Source organism: Leptonychotes weddellii, chromosome 8, assembly GCF_054177405.1.
Source record: "Leptonychotes weddellii isolate Sample4059 chromosome 8, ASM5417740v2, whole genome shotgun sequence".
Taxonomy (NCBI): Eukaryota; Metazoa; Chordata; class Mammalia; order Carnivora; family Phocidae; genus Leptonychotes; species Leptonychotes weddellii.
In genome coordinates this window covers 22654810-22678385 of record NC_138376.1, presented here as the reverse complement: position 1 = coordinate 22678385, position 23576 = coordinate 22654810, and the positions used below count along the sequence as shown (strand labels likewise).

The 23576-nt window shown below is 45.3% G+C and overlaps 1 non-coding gene across 1 annotated transcript; it reads left to right on the top strand.

The window, feature by feature from the left end:
- Positions 1–4366: 4366 nt before the first annotated feature.
- On the top strand, positions 4367–4469 carry LOC115939017 (small nucleolar RNA U13). Its single transcript, XR_004073984.1, has one exon. It is a non-coding gene; the product is annotated as a small nucleolar RNA U13 (small nucleolar RNA).
- Positions 4470–23576: the final 19107 nt, after the last annotated feature.

Genomic DNA, 23576 nt, shown 5'->3' with positions numbered 1-23576 from the left:
GTATCTAGGAATAAATCTAACCAAATAGGTGAAAGACCTATACTCTGAAACTATAAAACACTGATGAGAGAAATTCTAGACAATGCAAAGAAATGGAAAGACATTCCATGCTCATGGGTTGGAAGAACAAATACTGTTAAAATGTCTATACTACCCAGGGGTGCCTGGGTGGCTCAGGCGGTTAAGTGTCCAATTCGTGATTTCAGCTCAGGTCATGATCTCAGGGTTGGGAGTTTGAGCCCTGTGTCGAGTCCCAAGTTGGGCTCCCTGCTTAGTGGGGAGTCTGTTTCTCTCCCTCTCCTTCTCCCTCTTCCTCTGCCCCTTTCCCTGCTCTCTCTCTCTCTCTCTCTTTCTCTCTCTCTCTCAAATAAATGAAATAAAATCTTTTTTAAAAAGATGTCTATACTACCCAAAGTAACCTACAGATTTAATGCAATCCTTATCAAAATACCAACAGCATTTTTCACAGAACTAGAAGAAACAATCCTAAAATTTGTTTGGAACCACAAAAGGCCTTGAATAGCCAAAGCAATCTTGAAAAAGAAAAACAAAACTGGAAGTATCACAATTCCAGATATCAAGCTATATTACAAAGTGGTAGTAATTAAAACATTATGGTACTGGCATAAAAATAAACACATAGATCAATGGAATAGAAGAGAAAACCCAGAAAGAAACCCACAATTATATGGTCAATGAATCTTCAACAAAAGAGGAATGAATATCCAATGGGAAAAAGTCTCTTCAACAAATGGTGTTGGGAAAACTGGATACCTACATGCAAAAGAATGAAACTGGACCATTTTCTTTCTTTTTTATTTTTTTTAAGATTACTTATTTATTTGACAGAGAGAGAGAGAGAGGGAGGGAGAGAGCAAGCACAAGCAGGGGGAGTGGCAGAGGGAGAGCGAGAAGGCTTCCCGCTGAGCAGGGAGCTCGATGTGATCCCAGGACCCTGGGATCATGACCTGAGCCGAAGGCAGATGCTTAACTGACTAAGCCAACCAGGTGCCCCCAGACCACTTTCTTACACCATACACAAAAATAAATTCAAAATGGATTAAAGACCTAAAAATGAGACAGGAAACTATAAAAATCCTAGAAGAGAACACAAGCAGTAATTTTTCTGACATCGGCCATAGCAACATTTTCTCATATGTCTCCTGAGGCAAGGGAAATAAAAACAAAAATAAACTATTGGGACTACATTAAAATAAAAAGTTTCTAGGCAGCGAAAGAAACAATCAACAAAACTAAAAGGCAACCTACTGAATGAGTAGAAGACATTTGTAAATGACATATCTGATAAAGGGTTAGTATCTAAAATATGTAAAGAACTGATACTACTCAACACCAAAAAACAAATCATCCAATTAAAAGTGGGCAGAAGAGGGCGCCTGGGTGGCTCAGTTGGTTAAGCGACTGCCTTCGGCTCAGGTCATGATCCTGGAGTCCCTGAATCGAGTCCCGCATCGGGCTCCCTGCTCGGCAGGGAGCCTGCTTCCCCCTCTGACCCTCCCCCCTCTCATGTGCTCTCTGTCTCAAATAAATAAATAAAATCTTTAAAAAAAAATAAAAGTGGGCAGAAGACATGAACAGACATGTTTCCAAAGAAGACATCCAGGTGGCCAACAGACACATGAAAAGATGCTCAACATCACTGATCATCAGGGAAATACAAATCCAAACCACAGTGAGATACCACCTCACATCTGTCAGAATGGCTAAAATCAAAAACACAAGAAACAACAAGCATTGGCGAGGATGTGGAGAAAAAGGGACCCTCTTGCACTGTTGGGAATGCAGTGGTGCAGCACTGTGGAAAACACTATGGAGGTTCCTCAAAAAGTTAAAAATGGAACTACCCCAGGATCCAGTAATCACACTACTGGGTATTTACCCAAAAATACACAAACACGAATTCAAAGGGATACATTCACCCCTATGTTTATTGCAGCATTATTTATAACAGCCAAACTATGGAAGCAGCCCAGATGTCCATCAATAGATCAAAGGACAAAGAATATATATATATATCCTTATCAAAATACCAACAGCATTTTTCACAGAACTAGAAATAGTTCTAGTAGGCTAGGTAGGCTGGGTGAAATATATATATATATTCCATTGTGTGTGTATATATATACACACACAATGGACTATTATTCAGCCATAAAAGAGAACAATATCTCACTATTTGCAACGACATGGATAGAGCTAGAGTATTATGCTAAGTGAAATAAGTCAGTCTGAAAAATACAAATACCATATAATCTCACTCATATGTGGAATGTAAGAAACAAAACAAACAAGCAAAGGAAGAAAAAAGAGAAAGAGAGAGGGACAAACCAAAAAACAGACTCTTAATTATAGAGAACAAATTGATGGTTCCCAGAAGGGAGGTGAGTGGGAGGCTGGGTGAAATAGTCGATGGGGATTTAAGAGTACACTTACCATGATGAAAAAAACACAAGTAAAATAAAATAATTTAAAAATCAAATAAATAAATAAATAATAAAACACACTAAAGAAAGCCAAACTCCTCAAGGGGTCAGGAAACCCACAGCTTCAAGGAAACAAAGTCCTGGCTATGCAGAGGAGGGAGAGGAGAATATCTTCATTCTTTTTTTATCTTTAATAGATTGTTAGAAGAAATTCACGATAAATTGTCCTGCCACATACATACTCTTTTGAATTTGATCCTTTCTTAGAATATGCTGCCTTTTGGGAAAGTTACTGTGGGAAATCAGTTAAGAATCATTTATGAAGGGGCACCTGGGTGGCTCAGTCGTTAAGCGTCTGCCTTCAGCTCAGGTCCTGATCCCAAGGTCCTGGGATCGAGTCCCACATCGGGCTCCCTGCTCATCAGGGAACCTGCTTCTGCCTCTCTCTCTCTGCCTCCCTCTCCCTCTGCCTGCTTGTGCGCGTGCTCTCTCTCTCTCTGTCAAATAAATTTTAAAAATCTTCAAAAAAAAATTCAGTCCAATTTAGACAACAAAATGCATACACGACTATCTGAGAAACTATTTGAGAACACCTCAAGCCAATGAATATTTATGGGGCATCTACTAAAAAAGCTAACAGTTTCTGATAGCCTACTAGGAGCCAGGCTCTGCACTCACCTGGGGATACTGCAACCAAGCAGAGAGGCATCCTGCCCAAGAGAGCTCAGAAGGACAGACATGAAACATAACAGGAATGAAGTAGTGACTCTTACTAAAGGGGGAGCACAGGCTGCTGGAGAGCCAGAGGACTAAACACAGGATGGGGTATCAGGGAAGGCTCCCTTGGAAACTGATATTTAAACTGAGACTTGAAAGCAACCAAAATACAAAGACATCTGAGCTGGCAGAGGAGGGAAGCTGAGTTTACTGCTTACTAGACAAGTGAGAGCCATGTCCGCCCAGAAATCAGTTCAGCTGTCTCTCCAAGCAGAAATTGAAAGGGCAAGATGTAGGTCCAAAAGGGGGAAACCAATAAAGCAGGACTGAGTTCGAGTCTCTGGCTCGAGTGGGGGCTGTACACTCTACTTTGTAATCGGTCCTCTCAGTTCTCAAAAAAAGCAAGCAGCTCTCAAAGAGATCCAAGACAGGTACTGTGATGTCTTGGGAGACTCAGAGCCAAAGCAGGCAAAACCATATCCATTTGCTCCAAGGCTAGGTAGATCTTTCCTTACAAAGACTAGAAATAAGAGTAAGACAGGTAGAGAAAGAGGGAAGGTGATGGAGGGATCAGAGCTGCAGAGAACAGAGGAAGTTCAAGGAACCAAGAGAGATTCGAGATACAGAAGCATGGAGTCAGAGAGGGTAGTGGGGCTTAGATGAAGCTCATAAAGTAGGCTAGGTTAAGAAAGGCTTGGTACAGGTGTCTGGGTGGCTCAGTTGGTTAAGTGACTGCCTTTGGCTCAGGTCATGATCCCAGGGTCCTGGGATCGAACCCTACATCGGGCTCCTTGCTCAGTGGGGAGCCTGCTTCTCCCTCTGCCTCTGCCTGCCACTTCCCCTGCTTGTGCTCTCTCTCTCTCTGTCAAATAAATAAATAAAATCTATAATAAAAAAAAGAAAGAAAGGAAGAAAGAAAGAAAAGCTTGGTAGACCATGTGCTATGAATGGGATTGTGTGCCCCCAAGATTCATCTGTTGAAGCCCTAAACTCCAATGTAACTGTATTTGGAGATAGGGTCTTTTGTAGGTAATTAAGGTTAAATGAGATCCGAAGAATGGGCCCCTAATTTGATGGGGTTTGTATCCTTATAAAAGGAGGAGGAGATACAAGGGAGCTCTGTCTTCTCATGAGCACACAGAGAAAAGGCCATATGAGCACAAGGGGGATGGTGGCCACCTGCAAGTCAAAAGCAGAGGCCTCTGATCCATTTGTGGTTCATAAGAGTGACAATTGGGTGTTCATGCCATTGTGTGACATATGCCTTTCTCAAACCTTATTACAACCTTGGCATGTTACTGCCTGATGTGGGGAAAGAAAAGAAGCCTCAGAATTAAACCTACTTGCTGGCACCTTGATCTTGGACTTCCAGCCTTCAGAACTCTGAGAAATACATCTCTGTTGTTTAAGCCACCCAGTCCGTGGTATTTTGTTATGGTAGCCTAAGCTAATATACCATACTGGGAATTTTGAACTAAAAGCTCAATGAGGCTTTTTTTTTTTTTTTTTAAGATTTATTTAGTTATTTGAGAGAGAGAGCATGAGCAGGAGGGAGAGAAGGAGATAGAATCTGAAGCAGACTCCACGCTGGCCGAGCCCAACATGGGGTTCAATCTCCTGACTCATGAGATCAGGACTTGAGCCAAAACCAAGAGTCTGATGCTTAACTGGCTGTGCCCCTCAATGAGGCTTTAAGCTGGGGATATACATGCTCACACTTAGGCCTGTGGAGGTTCACTCTGGCTGCAAAGTAGAGAAGGAATCTGAGCAGGACAAGACTAGAAGCAGAGAGATGAGGTCAGAGGTGAGTGTAGGCACCCAACCTGGAGACAATGGAGGCTGGAAACATGGTGGAGGGGAGCGGAGGAAAAGCAGACAGACTGGACAAACCTGTACAAGGTCAAATCATCAGGACTTGGGGATTAACAGAATAGAAACAGCAGGGGGGCAGATTCCAAAGGCCCCTAAGATATAGGTAGAAAGAGGACTGTGCTGGGAGTCTCAAGATTGAGGCTCTAATCACAGATCTGCCACCAATAAATTACCCAGTGGCTTTGACCAAGTCACTTTATTGCCCTTCACTGCCTTAGTTTCCTCACGTTGCAGAAAGAGTTGGGGCCTATTGATCTTGCAGTTCCATCCAATTCTACTATCCTAGGATTCTATGAAGTAAATGCATTAACGAGGACAAATTAAAGCCATAGCATCATCTCCCTCAAGGCTAGTTTGGGGACCCTTCCCCTATGCTTTACTTAACACTATTGATCATATATACTTATAACTGATCATCAAGGACATATCAGAATCCTCCACTTACTTGTCTGTCTCCCTCAAAAGACTGAGGACTCCTTGGGGCAAGAACCAGGTATCCTGTACCTGGAACCAGGTCTCATATGGTGATTGATTCATTATATTTGTTAAAATTGATTATTTTAAAGTGCCAAGAGGACAGATACATGGTTATTGTCTTGGTGCAATGTGCTGTATGTTTTCTGTGTATGGAGCACTGGTGGATGCTGGTGTCCACAGAATAAACAAGCAAGTCATGGACCTTACGTCAAGTCAAGTAGCTTAGACAGACATTAAACAAATGAAGACAAAAATGATGGTTTATTTCTAGTTGTGGTAAGTGCTACAAGGAAAAGTACTGGGTACTGTGAGTGTGTAATAGAGAGACATAACTTGAGGGTAAAGTAAAGATTTCTCTGCAAGAATGATCTTTATGATTATACACATGGTGGATTTACTCACAGAATGAAGAGGGAAGAGAAGAAGAGGGGGAGCAGGAAGAGGGGAAAAGGAGAGAGAGAGTGACTTTTAGGTAGAAGGAATAATAAGCATGCACGAAGGCCTGAGGCAGGAAGGAGTTCTGGTGAGGAGAATACTAGAAGGAAGCCCACCAAAATGGTACTGTTAGTTAAAATCAGGTTGCAGAATGTTGGGTACTTTCAATTTTCTTTTGTATACATTTTTCATTTTACAGATTTTCTTTCTTTCTTTTTTTTTTTTTTAGATTTTATTTATTTATTTGACAGAGAGAGAGACAGCAAGAGAGGGAACACAAGCAGGGGGAGTGGGGCAGGCTTCCCGCTGAGCAGGGAGCCCGATACGGGGCTCGATCCCAGGACTCTGGGATCATGACCTGAGCCAAAGGCAGACGCTTAATGACTGAGCCACCCAGGTGCCTCCATTTTACAGATTTTTTACAACAAACATGTATTGTTTAAATTATCAGAGGGGGAAAACCAACATTGTTAGTTTACACAAAATAATAAATGATGCAGAGACAATGGGTGTCATGGAGGAGAGAGCACATTCCAGAGGGATTGGTGACATAAGCAGTGAGTAATTCCTATGTGGGAGAGAGCAATAAGCACATTGGTGGGGCTGGAACAAAGCAGCAAGGGTGACTCACAAATGATAGAGCTGAAGCCAGTCCACCAAGGTCCATGAAGGTGAGGCCAAGGAGTTGGGGGTCAGATGAGAAGTGACAGGGAGCTACTTTCAGGGGGCTTGAGTAGGGAAAACACACCTTTTAGCAGAGGCAAGCAGGATGGGGAGAAACCAGAGGCATAAAGACCCCCTGTGTGGGCTCTGCAGAGCGGGTGCAGGACACCAGGGACCTGGTAAGGGCGGTAGTCCTACAACACAGAGCCAGCTTTGGTCCTCTGTTACTTCCCAGGCATCGAGGGGTTGGGCTGCCTCATGCTTTCTGCCCCTACAGTGGAAGTAGAAACTGTGGTTTCCGAAGGTCCTTCCTGATCTGCAATCTCTGAGAAAGAAACTGCTAGCCCGAAGACATTTCTAAAGAGATAAAGTCAAAGATGGGTTTACGGGCGGAAGGGGTGGCAGGGCACAGGCAAGGTCTGGAAAATTGAGACCTGATGTAAGTTCTAAGATCTGATCCCACCCACTCCTGATCACGATAAGCACCCCCGCCACCCCCCACTGGATCCTTTGCCAGAGTTTCCCCCTGAGGCTGTGAAGCATGTTTAGGGCTGGGATGTGAGTTGGGGACGGGGGCGGAAATTGGCTCCCCTCCCCTCTCTGAGCTGGACCCACAGGAACTGCCTCAGCTGCTTCCCTTCCAGCGGCCCCGCTCTGCTCTCCTTACGCAGTTACCTGAGATCACCATCTAATTGCTCCACCTGAACGCTCCTTTTGGCGTCTCCCTCTCACCTCGCACTCCCCTCATGGGTGCTGCCTTACTTCCTGCTAGCACAGAGGGATGAAAAGCAACTTCATCCTGGCCTTCCAGCCAGGAAGTTGAATGCAGCATTAGGGTCCCTGTCCTAGCCCTTGACGGCTCTCCAGAGAGATACAAAATTATATTAAATCATCATATTAAATGGGTTTATCAAATGCAGAACCAATCGGTAAGTGGCTGAGGGATCTCTGTTGTTGACCCTGAGCAGTTGTGAGGATGGAGGAAGCAGGGGCACTGAAGAAACAGTCCCAGTCTCCACAAGTTTTATTTGCTCTTTGGAGGCATCCAGTTCTTTTTTTTTTTTTTTTTTTTTTTTTTTTTAAAGATTTTATTTATTTATATGACAGAGAGAGACAGCGAGAACAGGAACACAAGCAGGGGGAGTGGGAGAGGGAGAAGCAGGCTTCCCGCGGAGCAGGGAGCCCGATGTGGGGCTCGATCCCAGGACCCTGGGATCATGACCTGAGCTGAAGGCAGACGCTTAACGACTGAGCCACCCAGGCGCCCAGAGGCATCCAGTTCTTAATAAAAGTAGCATCAACCCAGAAGCCCTGGGTCCATGTGACAGCAGAGCTCTTGCTGAGTCCTCTGGGCTGGCACACTTACCTCTCTAAGCCTCAGGTAGTTCCTTCCATTGCTATTATTATTGACGGTTGTTGAATAAAGGGGCCAGTCATAAGAAGTAAATGGAGAGCTTTGCAGAGTATAGCAGATGGCATTTTCCAAAGATGAGTGCCCCTCCCCTCCCTGCTCTTCTGTCATTTTACAGACCCCAGGGTAAGGTCATGTTCCCTCCCCTTGAGTCTGGCTAGGGCTGTGACTCCACTGACCAATGGGGTACAGGAAGAACAATGTAGATCATTAAAAAAGGTGAGGTCATAAAAAGAATACAGTTCATGCCTGCTTCTTTCTTTCAGTAACCCAGCCACCATGCAGGAAAAACCCAATCTAGACCACCAGGAGAGAAACTGAGGCCCTCAGTCAATAGCCAGCATCGACTGTCAGATATGTGAGTGAAGAATCCTGCAGATGATTCTGGGTGCCTGCTTTTGAGTCTTCCAGCGGCACCCCCAGACATCATGGAACAGAGACAAGCTGTGCTCTATCCAAATTCCTAACCCACAGAACCCATGAACATAACAAAGGGTGTCTCGTGCTGCTAAGTCTTGGGGTAATCTGTTAGGCAACATTAGGTAACCAGAACATAGAGCAATCTTAGGACAAGCAAGAATGAGCACAGATCAACTGAAGCAGGAAGTGCCCTAGAGGAGTTAAGAACCAGAATGGAATGGCATTAAGTATGGAAAGCATTACTAGCTCTTACCACGTGGTTTCTAAGCCAGTTCTGCTGTGAAGTTGTTCCCTCACCAACAACTGAACTAACAAAAAATAAAAACAAAACACCTCAACTTTTTCTCCATGCTCATTCTTCTTCAATGTCTTCTTCCCTTGACTTCCAGTGATAATAGAAGTTCAACTACCACACTAACATACCTTTCTACTGATCTCTGCTTTGTTCTGTTCATTAATTCCTCTTCTCCCACCTACCTTCCCTCTAGGGTAGAACCAACTTACTTTATAAAGGCTTACTCCCCTCTCTCTCTCCATGGCCCTCAAAGAGCTCATTCTTTCTTGCTGAAACTATCATCTGTGTGCCAGAGTCCCTCACTCCAGTCTCTGCATAGCTAGCTCTATTCTACATGAACTCCCATCTTGTAGCTCCCATTTCCCACTGGTCATATACCAATACCTTACTTCTTCGCCACCTCAAATCCAACACACCAAAAATGGACCCATTGAAACAGATGCTGTCTGGGCCTCACGCAGATCCTTTTTAGCAGCTGGTTCACTCATGACTCACAAGCACGTGGTCTAATAACCACACATAGGTGTCCCCTTTTCTTTTTTTTTTTTTAAAGATTTTATTTATTTATTTGAGAGAGAGAATGAGAGACAGAGAGCACGAGAGGGAAGAGGGTCAGAGGAAGAAGCAGACTCCCTGCTAAGCAGAGAGCCTGATGCAGGACTCGATCCCGGGACTCCAGGATCATGACCTGAGCCGAAGGCAGCCGCTTAACCAACTGAGCCACCCAGGCGCCCAGGGGGTCCCCTTTTCTGATGAATTGCCCTGGACCAAAGGGGAGCCAAACTTTCCCCCCTTACACATACTTGGGGCAGACCTGGGTCAATGACTGCCCGATGTGGGGCTGCAAAACTCCAGCCCCCTTGCCTCCAGCTGGATCCCACTCTTGTGCCATCTGTGCCAAGAGCCTCAGCCTCTTCCCCTTTGCCATCCCGTTTCCCTCACTCTCCTTCTCCTCCCTTAATCAACCCCTTGAACAGAAGTCCCGGGCCCGGTTCTGCTTCTAAGTGACCCAATCAAAATACCTATCAAGGCAGATTTGCTCGGTTACCCTGTCAATGCTGTGTCTTGGCCACCCCAGCCTGAAACTCCCTATCAGGCCAGACATCAATTTGAACACATTGTCTAGCAAATGCCTCTCAGATGGACTCCTACCTCACAGCTGGATTGTGAAATCAGTCTCCCCTCCACCCTGCCTGATGCTTCCTGTTTTTCCACCCTTCTTCTACACGTCTAGCATGTAAGTGCCAGATTAAAATGTTTTAAATGCCTCCGATTGTACAGCTCCCCTACCCAAAAGTTCAATGCCTCCTGTTTCTAATGGTATCAGATAAAGATCCTTTTGTCTGTTTTCCTGGACCCTCACTGAGATCTGGCTTCCATCTTGTTTATTTAATCTCATTTTCAGTATTTCTAATTTTCTATTCCAGCCAACTCCTTCAGAGTTCCACAAACCACACACATTCCTATCACACCAGCAGGACTTTCCCCTGTCATCTATACTTTCCTGAGAGTGTAACTGGAACCCACGTGAGTTCACTCCTCGGTGAATCAGAAGCTGCACCAGGTTGTCCCACAAAGAAAACTTCATTTGCAGCAAATAAGGAGATCATGGGGAACAGCTTCCAAAGATATGACTCCCTGAGCAAGGGCGACGAGTTCCTTTTATTTAGGGTTGGAATGAATATTTAGATAGGGAAGCCTTGTCATCAAGTGTAGAAGCAGGCATAAGGCCATGCCCGAGCCTTAAGGACACATGCCTATGCCTACATTGTATGTTATGTAAATGAGACTGAGGCTCCTCCTTGGGTGGAGGTTTTAGTATTATAATGAGGTAAAGGTAATCGCAGGTCATTCTAGAGGTCATTCCATCATCCATCTGTGGGGGTGTGAGTTGGGGGTTAGGTTCAAACTGGTCTGGGTGGTCTGGGCCAGCAGGAGGTCGTGTCAGGGCAGTTGCTATTGCTCGAGGGCTGGTTTTGCTTTCCATTTGCCGGAGTTAAGAGATAAGGTAGAGGGGCGCTTGGGTGGCGCAGTTGGTTGAGCACCCCACTCTTAGTTTTAGCTTGGTCATGATCTCAGGGTCATGAGATCAAGTCCCACATTGGGCTCCTTGCTACTTGGGTTTTTCTTTCTCCTTCTCCCTCTGCCCCTTCCCCTGCTTGCGCGTGCACTCTCTCTCTCTCTCTCAAAATAAATAAATCTTTTTTAAAAAGAAAGAGAGATAAGCTGGAAAGAAGAGCTCAAGGAAAAATGTGGGACAAAGGTTGGTGAGTATAAGCCAGTGGTCAGTGAAGGTCATGTCCTGCATTCTAGCTAGTGACAGGAGGGATGGCCAACTGCCTCCCAGTATCCACTTGCTCCTTCTTCCCAGTTTCCAGCTGGGCACATGGCTGCCTGGAGCAAATAAACATGCTCAGGCCTCCCTTGCAGCTAGATATGGTTAAGTGACATCACCTCAACCTATTTCATATAAGCAGAAATGTTGTGCATTACTTCTGTCAATGGCCTTAGTAGAAAGGAGAGTGTGTTTCTTTGCCTTTCTCTTCCCTACTGGCTGTAATCTGGAGCTTGAGCAGTGTTAAGGAGGAAGAATTTCCTCTGTCTTGCAAGGTCCTTCTAGCTGGACTAAGAATCAAATTGACATGAGAAAGATTAACAGGAGAAAATCAAATTTGATAGCGTATGAAATTCCAAAGACAATGAGGCAACATGGCACTTACATGAGCTTGGGAGAGTAGTAGTGTCTGAGGATACAAAGGAGTGAAAAACCATTAGCAGGAAGGTGAAAGGAGGTATTTAGAAAACAAAGGTCTCCCTATTTTGCAGATAAGTTTCTTAGGTAAAGAGGAATCTCTGTAAATAGCTCTCTTTGGGACAAAAGAGCGCTCTCTGTACAATCAGGCCATGAGGGAGAGGTGAAGAGCTTCTCCTAATCGGCTGCATTTTGATTGCTTTTAACTCAAAATAATGTTCATGACAAACTGGTCTATCTTGGGGCGGCCGGCCCTTGGTCCCTACAACAGCCATCTTAGATCATCAAGTAAAAGCCATGTTTTGAGGATGGGGAGCCAACAAACTAGAGCTGCTAGCCAAGCCCAGACTACCTACCCAAATCTAGAGAATGAACTTATATGTAGTAAACTACTGTTGTTATTGTTGTTTTTACTCAGAGTTGAGTCTAAACCTAACTGACATTCAATCCTTCATGGTTCTACTCACATTTTGTGATGAAAGAAGTGGACGCAGTGGTGTACAGGTAAATGATTAACAACTACCTTGGGGGTAAGGTAGGGGGCAAGTCCTCATTTGCAATATTTCCAATTTCCATGGCGTAAATATTCCCATCAAGGTCAACTTCAAGCTACCAATGTAATGTCAATTGGCTCACAAAAACCCCCAAAATATAATGATTGGCTCTTGTGAGCTGGTATGAGCGGGCTCCTGCAAACCACTGGGGAAGAGTTGGGATGGCAATGACATTTAATGGACCTTGCTACGTGCTAGGCACTGTAATAGGCATTTTGCATACATTAGCTTCTTTAATCCTCCTACCCAACTCCTGAGGGGCAAGACCAAACTTCTCCAACCATTAATACCTTTTGGGAAAAATTCCAATATAAATAGATTTTTATTTTTATTTTTTTAAAGATTTTATTTATTTATTTGACAGAGAGAGACACAGCGAGAGAGGGAACACAAGCAGGGGGAGTGGGAGAGGGAAAAGCAGGCTTCCCGCCGAGCAGGGAGCCTGATGCGGAGCTCTCGATCGCAGGACCCTGGGATCATGACCTGAGCTGAAGGCAGACGCCTAACGACTGAGCCACCCAGGCGCCCCCAAATGGATTTTTAAAAAACATCTTTTCTATAACCTTGGAAGATATATTGGTCACTCTTATTATGGATAATTGGAAATGGAGGTTAGGAAGAGAAAATGGGGTATGGTGGATGTGTTCTGGGGTTTGATCATCCAATTTTGGTACATGTGCTGCCGAAGCGAGCACTGGGGTTTGATCATCCAGCACACACCCTCTCCTCCTCTGACAACAGTCACTGGATTCATTGGGGGATTACCTCTTTGCGGTCGGTGGTAATGACTGTCAGATAAGGTGTCCTTTCTTTCCCTAGCTCCTGCCTAAACTAGGCTAACCAGACTCTCTCTGCTGGGGCTTGGGATGATGAACATGAATGGGAGAGATGGAAAAATCTAATTGTTACTCATTCGTTTCAGCAGGTGGCAAGGGCAAGAGTTAATTCCTGCCACTGAATCCCCTGGAGCTGCATTCATTGCCGTGCCCCCTAAGCCTGGTTCTCTAGCCTTCCTTTGATTCTGTGAGCTATCCAGTATCTTCCCAATACTCAACTTTTCTGTTTAAGTTAGCCATAATGAGTTTCTGTGGCTTGAAACCAAAGAAATCCAAAGGAAGAAAGAAAGAAGCTTTAGAAAAAATTAAAGGAGCTGAGGCAAAGTGCACAGAACCTTAGAAAGACATTTCTAAATCACTACCAGCAGGAAGGTGGCCATGATTATATAAGGAGAACCGAGGCAAGCCCAGTCAGAATGCAGGGCAGGAGTTTTACATTCTACACGGCAGGAATTATGGGCAGAATTGACATTACATAACCCTGAGTGTTGAGTAGGCATTGGAGCTATACCACAGGATGCTCATCGCAGGGTAATTAAGTAAAGGCAACTCAAATCTTTTTACATCTAGAGTGTTGAAGTTATTCTATGTGTCTAGAATCACAAGAAATGTGTGGGAGGTTTGTTGTTGTTGTTTTTAATATGTTGATCATTTGGATGGAGGATCAGAGAGAAAACACAGACCACTAAGTTCTCAGTCAACATTTTATCCTCTAGAAAGTAAAATGAATTTATAATCATCTCATTAAAAACTAGAAGCAATGGAGAATCTGGCAAGTTTGTAATACGGAAGCCAGAAGTTGTATTCGGGTTTGGGGGAATGCCCAGCATTCTTGCTAGTTCTGTGCCTCAACCAAAACTTTCCCCCCCTCACCCCATCGTGCAGTGATCTCACCCTGCTCTGAATTCCTAGAACGCTTGCTTTCTGTATCAACATTCCATTCATTTGACATTCATCACAGTGATTTGCTGAGGAAAAGTACCTGTAAGCTCTAATATACCAAACAAATGTTAGTTATTATGCTAGTGTGTGTGTGTGGTGTGTCTATACACATATATAATGTAATAATATATACATATTAGTGTATACATGTATATATATAATATATAAATACATGTGTGTGTATGTACAGTTATATAGTTACTATGTGTTTCTCTTGTTTTCCCTTCACTGAGTTATAAGCTTCTTGAGGCATATTTTATCCATTTTTTCTGCTTTCTACTGCTCTTAGTTGGAACACATTTGTCAATCTACTGATGTTTTGAGTGTGGGGACTTACTGCCACCATTTCACAAGTACATGACTTTCAGCCACTTACCTTCACTGCCCTTCTGTGTCCTACAGGGCTGCTAGGAGGACCAGATGAAATAATGGGCACAAAGCACCCTGGATGGGTTAGTTTCTTGTGGCCTATGACACAAAGAACACTGTGGCTTTAGTTCCTCCTTCAATCTCTGGTCTTCATTTTCTCGGAAATTTGGGTCATGGATATGATCAGAGATATGTTTCTCAATAACAGATTTCTGAAGTGACTCCTAGACCTGTGAATGGGCAGTATGCAACATAATCTAATGAGAGAGGACTGATCTAGGCTGTTTTAGAAGTGCTGAAAGCAAGGTAAAGCCATCAGCCTGTGATAAATGTTTTCCCTATGCACCATTTTTCCTTCTCTCACCTCATCATCTAACCCAGTATTGTCTCATAGAACTTTCTATGATGATGGAAATGTGCTATATCCGCTCTTCCCAATATGATAACCACTAGCCACGTGTGGTTATTGTGTACTTGAAATGTGGTGATGCAAATGAAAAACTGAATTTCAAATTTTCTTTAATCAAAATTTAAATAGTCACATGCTACCCCATGGAACAGCACAGAGCTAAACTAAGAGAATCTGGGTCTCTTTATTCATTCATTCACTCATCATTCAATCAAAATCTGTTAAGCACCTAATATGTGTCAGGTACAGTGCTAAGCCCTGACAGTGGGTTGAATGATTGTCTCTCATCTGAAAGAGCTCAAAAATTGTTTAGGGAAACAAATAATCCTTTGAGATGATCTCAGGTCCTTATCCTCTTGAGGTAAGTTGCTGGAGGAGATTTCTTAGGCCTGGGTCACCCTGCAGATAACTTACCTTCCTGACTTCACCTGCTGTATTAGAATCCTTGCCTGAGCTAGAGGCAGTTCTCAAGGGCTGGTAAGAGGCCAGTGATATGGCCAACAGGGCTGCCCACTAAGGTTATCCTATCCTGGGGGCTGAGTGCACAACATATTCAGAGTTGGAAAGTGAAACACAAGCAAGGATGCAAATGTCAGAGCAGTGTAAAACCCCAAAGACACCAAGAGCCAGGGCAGCAAGCCAAATAATAACATGAATAATGAGGATTGTTGAGAGGCAGGAAAACATAGAGGTTGGTTGCTCTGTCTCTGGAGCCGAACTTCCTGGATGGTAATCCCAGCTCTGCCCCTCTCCTGCTATGTAAAGCCTCTGTGCCATCTCTTCACTTATAAAACAGATGTTATAATGGCCCTCTTTTCAGAGGTTTGCCATGAATGCTAGATGAATTTGAACATGGAATTGAACCCAGGTGAACTAGCTCCAGACTCCACTCTCTGGCCAATATGCCATACTGCTGGGCTTCGGAATGAGGTCGACCAATCTAACTCTTAACTACTTTATAGTTACACAGTCCTGGGAAAGGGAGCTGCCTCGTGGAACCTCTCATTGTCCTCATCTGTAAAATGAGGGTATAAATAATAATAGTAGGGGGGGCGCCAGGGTGGCTCAGTCAGTTAAGCATCAGACTTCTGATTTGGGCTCAGGTCATGATCTCAGGGATGTGAGACTGAGCCCCGTGTCAGGCTCCACACTCAGTGGGGAGTCTGCTGGGGATTCTCTCTCTTCTTCTGCCCCTACCCCCCTCAAATAAATACATAAATCTTAAAAATAATAATAGTAGGGGCTTGTGAAGGCTTAATGAATTGATTTATGCATAGCAGTCAGAAAGAACAGTGCCTACAAATCTAACAGTGTGGGCTCGTGTTACTGTACATGATGCCATGGGACTTGTGCAGAGCCACGTAGCAGAAACTGAGTGGGGAGCGAGGCAGACAGAGACACTGAGCCATACGGTGGCCTGGGGGGGCAGGCAGGGTATGTTCCTGGACCTGCTGCAGATCCAAGGGAAACTGCTGCGGCATCCTGAGGACGCGCCGGTTCTTTAGGGGAGAGGCTGCTAACCAAGGAGATAGTTGCATTCCGGCCCATCCTTGGCCCCTGAGGTAACCTGAGAACCTGTTCTCTGAGGAAGAAATAATTTTCACTTGGCAGATTTGGTAGACAGGGATTTTTTGTTTGTTTTGTTTTGTTTTTTAAGTAAGCTATACTTAGCCCAAAGTAGGGCTTGAACACACCACCCTGAGATCAAAAGTTGCATGCTCTACCAACTGAGCCAGCCAGCCGCCCCAGCAACAGAGATGTTTTGAGGCAGCTTCCTTAAACAGTTCTGTCAAAGAATAAAGTGGTAAACTGCTCTGGAAAACAACATGGCAATTTCTTTTTTTTTTTTTCCCATGGCAATTTCTTATAAAGTTAAATCTACACATAATTATACTACTCCTAGATATTTTCTCAAGAAAAATAAGAACACATGTCCACAAAGAGTTGTATAAAATGTTCATAGTAGCTTTATTCATAATAGCCGAAAAGAAGAAAAAACCACAAATGTCCACCAATGGTGAAAAAGTAGCCAAATGTAGTATGTTTATACAATGGAATGCTATTCAGAAATCAAAAAGAAAGATCTACTGATTCATGCAAGAACATGGGAGAATCACAGAGATATTATACTGAGCAAAAGAATCCAGACACAAAAGAGTGCCTAGTATAATTTTATTTATCTGGCATTTTAGAATAGGCAAAACTACAGAAATGGAAATCAGAGCAGTGGTTGCTGGGGGCTGGGAGTAGAGAGAGGATATTGACTACACAGGGGCATGAGGCAATGGAAATACTCAATATCATGATTGTAGTGACATTTGCACAATGTACAAGTTTGTCAAAACTCATCAAACTGTACTCCTAAAAAGGATGCATCTTACTATATGTAAGCTATACTTCAAAATGCTTGGCTTTTAATAAAAAGGCAATATCACCAAGCAATAGCAAATCCTATGTGAAAGAGTAGGAGTCAGAAATAGGATGAACACAACCCACAGGGACGGGTTGGGAATATCGGCTTTATACATTTCTTTCTGATTTTCTTTAAATGCTGACAATTTAATAACTTTTTTTTTTTTTGCCTTGTCAAAAGTTTCCTGGCATCAAAATGGCTTCATTACAGCATCTGGTGGTGGTGACCAGAAAGGGTAATAGCATGTCCAGACAATCAGAAAGATCAATAGACAGGGACACCTGGGTGGCTCAGCCAGTTAAGCATCCGACTCTTGTTTTCGGCTCAGGTCATGATCTCAGGATTGTGAGATGGAGCCCCGAGTCAGCTTCCACGCTCAGCAGGGAGTCTGCTTGAGATTCCCCCTCTGCCTCTCCGATAGTGCTCTCTCTCTCTCAAATAAATAAATGCATTAAAAAAAATCAATAGACAAATGACTGTAACTGTGTTTGATGCCTCAAGAGGTTTATGTACAAAGTAGGTGGACTAATACTGCATGCGGGAGTCAGGAGACTCAGGAGATTTCTCAGGAGAATGGAGAGGAAAAAGAAGAAATCACATGTGTGAAGGGCCCAGGGGGTAAGAGTTCGGCACATGTGAGAGAAAGCACAAAATCAGACGTAGTGCTTTATCTCAGGCACTGGGACAGCTTTGGGGGAGTTGAGAGAGAAAGCCTGGATGAAGTTGCCCGGATTCAGGTTGAGAAGCCAGTGCAGCCCCGCTAGAGATTTTGGGGCACAGAAGTCGGTAGGCAGGCACTGACTTGGTCAAGTCCATATTTTAACAGAAAGCTCTGGGGAAGACAAGGAAGATGGACTGTGGGCAGGAGAGTTAGGAAGGTTCTTCGTGGCCCATCCTTGTCATAATTTCCACTGAAATAAAACGTGCCTTTCTGGTAGTGGACTGTTCTGCATGCCAAAAGTATTAGGTAAGTCTCAGTTAGTATAAATCAGCCCTGAGGGTAGCTCAGCTGTCCAGTACTTTGGGAGCCCCTGTTTCTTTCCTGAACTGGGGAACCCTAGCTCCCAAGCAACCCCTTAGTTCAGGCTCCCAGGGGTAGCACTACTCGGTCTGTTTCAGATACAGCAGTTACAGGAGCAAACCCAAACAGTCAGGGTTCATGGCGGAGATCAACAGGCCCAAGGGACACAGTATTCTCAGCCTCCCCTTGTGAGCAATCCCCTTCTGTGCTGGGTGGGATTTCCAACCTGGGGAAAAAAACTGACCAATGTCTGGGAAGGGAGACTGTCATAGAAGGGTAGGGTCAGGGCCACCCCGGAGCCAGGATGACGGCAACATGAGGCCCAGACACTCCAGGGAATCCGTGAGGCCATGGAGAGAAAACATGAGGGAAAGCAGGGTTATAGTCGTCCTGGCCCAGCTTCCTCTTTCATGAGCTCATGGTAAAAAGCCAGGCCGGGCAGGAGGGGGCCAGAGATTGAGTGAGTGTGTTTTTTCCCTAACTTGGTTCTGAGTCACACAGGCACCTACCCTTCCCAGAAAACCGCTTCAGGGCTCACCCCCCGGCAGCCAGTCAAGCCCCAGTGCTAACACGCGAGACAGCCAGGCAGGAACTGGAGACCTGCCAGCCGGCAGCACTCATCCCACCCCCAGAGGCCTTTCCCAACCTTCAAAGAAAAGAGCCTATGGCAGCTGTGTTGGAAGTAGGAGGGAGACTTAGTTTAACTTTTGAGAACCTATGGGAGATGTTGTTGAATCATGGGGCTGCAGAGGAAGGAGAGAGCCTTTAATCTAAGCAGTTGACTTTACAGATCAACTCATCCAGTAAATACAGGGTGTCTGAAAAGGCAGGACAAAGGGGGAAATACTTTATTTGTTGCACTTTACCCTCCCTTACCACCCCTGTTGTGCTTTGAATTAAATCACCATCATACTCTCCAATGCTGATATGGGAGCGCTCTACAGAGAGAGGCAAGCTCCTTCCCATATGAAGTCCCAGCTCTGTAACATTAATGGATTAAAGGGCCCTACATTCCCAGCCTTTGCATTCAGCTGGTAGAGATGGAGAAGCACAGTTCTAGGCACTGAATACAGAGCAGTGAACAAGATGGATAAAGTCCTGTTCTCATGAAGTTATTACCCGGTAGGAAACTGAGGCCAAAGGGAGGAGCTACAACACCGGGCCCTGGGAAGCCAGCGTTGGCAGAACAACAGGCACACTGGGTCCCTTCTCAGCTCCCCACTCTCAGCAGCCTCCAGGGAATTTGGGTTGAGTTGAGCTGAGCTAGGAGGGGCCAACCTGCAACCCAAGGCAGGGGATACCGTGTTCTCTTGTGACCTTGCCTTGGTGCTCCACGCACGCTTGCCTTCCTTTTGCATCAGGGAAAACTTCCAGGGACTGATCTTGACCCTCCTAAGGCCCGAATCATTGTCTCTGATGGCCATTTATTAACTTGCTGCCAAGAACTCACCACCCCACCCTACCGCCATGCCTCTGGCAAGAATAGTTCCAACAAGAACGCGTGCACATGGGGCCAGGGGGAGGGTATTTAAAATCAGTCACATTGGCCCAACAAGAACTAGGAATGCAGAAGTCTCTGCTTCTTTGGAGAAAATAAAAAGCCACAAAACCTGCCCTGAGATGGAGAGGGAAGGAAGCGGGGAATGAAAACAGAAAGAGAAATTCTATCTCCTGATGATCTTAGCAGTTGGAGGCTATTTTGTCATCCTGGTCTCCTACTCCCGGGTTAGCTCACTGCTGTCCACATCTCCTCCAAAGCAGTCCCTCCTCGTATAATAATAATAATGGCTGTCACAGAAGAAGCACCTGCTATGTGCCTAGGAGCGTACACTCGTATCCTTAATCCTCACCTTAAACCTTAAAACCAATATGCCCATTTTGCAATTAAGGAGACATTTTCAGAGAAGTAGCTGGCCCAGTACCATGTAGTTAATAGGTAGCAGAGCCGGAATTTAAACCCAGTTTCCTCTAACACCACCAGATTCTAATATGCTCTTTTCACTACACCATGTCTCCTTTCTATCACAAATCCATCTCAAGTCAACAAAGTTACTGAACATCTACCAAATGCCAGGTGCCGCTGAGCTTTCAGTTTCTATTTCCTGAGTCCCCTGACTCCAGCTCTCTTCCTGTTTCCCTTTTTCAAATGCTCCCACTTCTAAATATCTGTCTCCTTCCCATTACCATTGTCCCCCATTCTAGACTTCGGTCAGCAATGTAGCAGTATTCTAGGTGGGCCGGCAGGCATGACTCACTCTTATGCCAGGGATTTACAGAGTGAGGGCCAGTGCTTTGCCATCCCTCACCTGCACAGTTATTCCCAATTTAATGGCAGATCCTCCTGAGCCACAATTGAGCATCCAGCATCTCCTCTTCGGAGAGGAAGCATTTGGTGGGGGGGGGGAGGGGGGAACCTCTGAAAGGTTCACACACAGCTGGACAAACAGACACCTCTGAGGGTGAGGGGTAGCTCCTCAGAGGAGATGGATTTAAGAATATTTGTTAACCCCCTACTGGGTGAAGGGCCAAGTACTGGAGATACCACCAAGATACCATGAGAAAAAGAGCGGATATGGTCCTGTATATTTATGGAGATTATATTCCAGTGGGGGGAGACAAACAACAAAAAGTAAACAAATACATAAAATGATTCCCCATGTAGCAAGTGTTGTAAGAAAATGAACAAGGGGCTAAGAAAGAGGATGGTGGGAGGTCAAGATCACAGGTCAAATGAGGGAAAGGAAGGATCATAGAAATCTTGGGGAAGATGGGGAGGAAATGAGGAGCAGTGAGAGCAGTGAAATGGAAAGGGGCCAAGGGCCTGTTTCCCTAGGATTAGGGCAGTGAGAACTGGTCCAGCTGCCGGTCTCAGCCCCTGGCCCTTCCTGGCCTTAACTCATCCCCCAGCACTCACCCCCACACCCTTTCATTGGCTTAATGATTCACTCTCAACCTTTCCCTAGCTTCCTGTATGGTGGAGGTGGGGCGGATGAGGCAGAGCCATGGGTCTCTGAGGGTGGAGGAACAGGGATGAGATTGGTTGAGAAGGAATGGCGAGCAGTCTGAGTTTTCTGGTTCTTCTCTGTCCCATTCTGGTCTTGCCACAAAGAAAGGTCTCTTTGTGCCAGGAGGACGGTAAAGATAACTAGGCCCAGCTGGAGGCCCAGATTCCAGATGTGGGAGGTAGTGGTGAAACAAGATCCTGACATCCCTCTTCATTTCCCCTCCCCTGCCAAATGCCCTAGAGAAATTTTCCATCATAAACAACTTGTGCATTCCTGACCTTGGGTGCCCCCCACCCTGCCTCCCACCAAGCCATTTTTCTTCCATCATCACTATCCTCCCCCACCCCCAATTTATATCTGTGTGAGCATGTATGTGGGCCCATCCACATATGCAAGTAGTCTTGTATTCATGTTAATCACTGTGTAGTATGCAGGTTGCCTTGGAATAAGGGTGTAGGTCAGTGTGAAGGCTCACTGCTTGGGTGTAAAAACAATGATGATGGCAGGTGTGAAAGGCAGGTATGGGAAAGGGACGTGTCTCTGTAGAAGAGGTGTGTTTTATGCTGGTCAGGAAGAAGTATGTAACCCAGGAGTGTAGATAGCACTCATGGGTATAAAATAAAGCGACATAGAGGCCCAGGAAGCAGTTGTATATACAGCAACAATGTATCTCCTGGAGCCCAAATGTGGGGATGTCCCTATTTGCATCCCACACGTCCTTGCTGGAGAAATGCCATTAGGTGTTCCTTGTTTGGTGTGTAAGAATTGTCCCAGCTGTTCTTAAGATGCTAAAAATTTGGGGCGCCTGGGTGGCTCAGTTGGTTAAGCGACTGCCTTCGGCTCAGGTCATGATCCTGGAGTCCCGGGATCGAGTCCCGCATCGGACTCCCTGCTCAACAGGGAGTCTGCTTCTCCCTCTGACCCTCCCCCCTCTCATGAGCTCTCTCTCTCTCAAATAAATAAATAAAATCTTTAAAAAAAAAAAAGATGCTAAAAATTTGTAGGTGGGGTTGGAAAGAGCGTATCTGTGTCTCAAAGCTTAGGGTGACCCAGCCAGGGTGTGAATACCATATGTGCATTTATGGTTCTGCATTTTCAGCTTTCATTTAACAAGACTGTTGAGCAACTGCTCCAGGTAAGGCACTGCGCTGGGTTTCATGCAGGGCACAGAGACACGGGTGACACAGCCTGTAACGGAAGCGATCGTACGTGTACTCGCGTGCACCAGGCATAATGTGATCTGGAGTAAAGACCGAGCCAGATGCCTGTCAGATCCCTGGAGTCAGCCTTGATGCCTTCACGCTCTTGCTGTCGGCACCCCACTCTCCACGCTCCCAGGTTCTAATGATTCCCATCTCATTGCTAACTCGCTGTGGTCTTATGCTAGGAATGTCTCTCACTGCCACCCCTCCTCTTGGTTCCCTCTTCCATGGCCCATCTCAGGCCCTTGTTACCTTCCACCTGAACCCTTCCAATAGCCTCCTATCCCCTGCCTCAATGTCTCCCCATCCAGGGCATACTTGTCATCCTACTTAGTTCCCAGCTTGAACTACCCTCCTTTTATATTCTTCCGTGACCCTCAGAATCCAGAATCTAGAGTCAAACTTGATCTCCTGGCCTGGAGCTTCAGCTAAGCTCTCCCCACTCTGCCCACCTCCTTTCCCAAATCATTATTTCCCACTACTCCTTTACAGGAAACTTACTGTAAGATTGTTTTTCTTGTGATTCCCCAAACACATCCTGTACTTTTCCAGCTCAAGGCCTTTGCTGATTCCATTCTCTTCCTCACAGTCATATTCCACATCTGACTCTGTGGTATCCCACCCTGTGAACCCACTGTTCAAAGTCATCTCAAATGCCACTCTTCCATGAAGCCTCTCCTGATTGATTAGCAGACGGGAACACTAGTTCCTTTGGGTCTCCCCTGTACACTTAGTGTTCAGTTTCCTTAAGACCCTCAAGAGAGGGGCGCCTGGGTGGCTCAGTCAGTTAAGCAACTGCCGTCGGCTCAGGTCACGATCCTGGAGTCCCAGGATCGAGTCCCGCATCGGGCTCCCTGCTCAGTGGGGAGTCTGCTTCTTCCTCTGACCCTCCTCCCTCTCATACACTCTCTCTCTCTCACTCTCTCTCTCTCTTAAATAAATAAAATCTTTAAAAAAAAAAAAGACCCTCAAGAGAGTTCTCCTGGTCGGCGTCCCTCCCCACGCATAGGGTGAGGTGCCAGCTGAGTCTGGCTTGCCTCACTCAGCAGCCCATACACTGAAACCAACCTCAGTACTTTCAACAGGAGCTTTTTTTTTTTTTTAAGATTTTATTTATTTATTTGACAGAGACACAGCGAGAGAGGAAACACAAGCGGGGGGAGTGGGAGAGGGAGAAGCAGGCTTCCCGCCGAGCAGGGAGCCCCATGCGGGGCTCGATCTCAGGACCCTGGGAGCATGACCTCAGCCGAAGGCAGACGCTTAATGACTGAGCCACCCAGGTGCCCCTCAACAGGACCTTTAACAGGGTGCCTGGCACCAGTAAATGCTCAAAGGATGT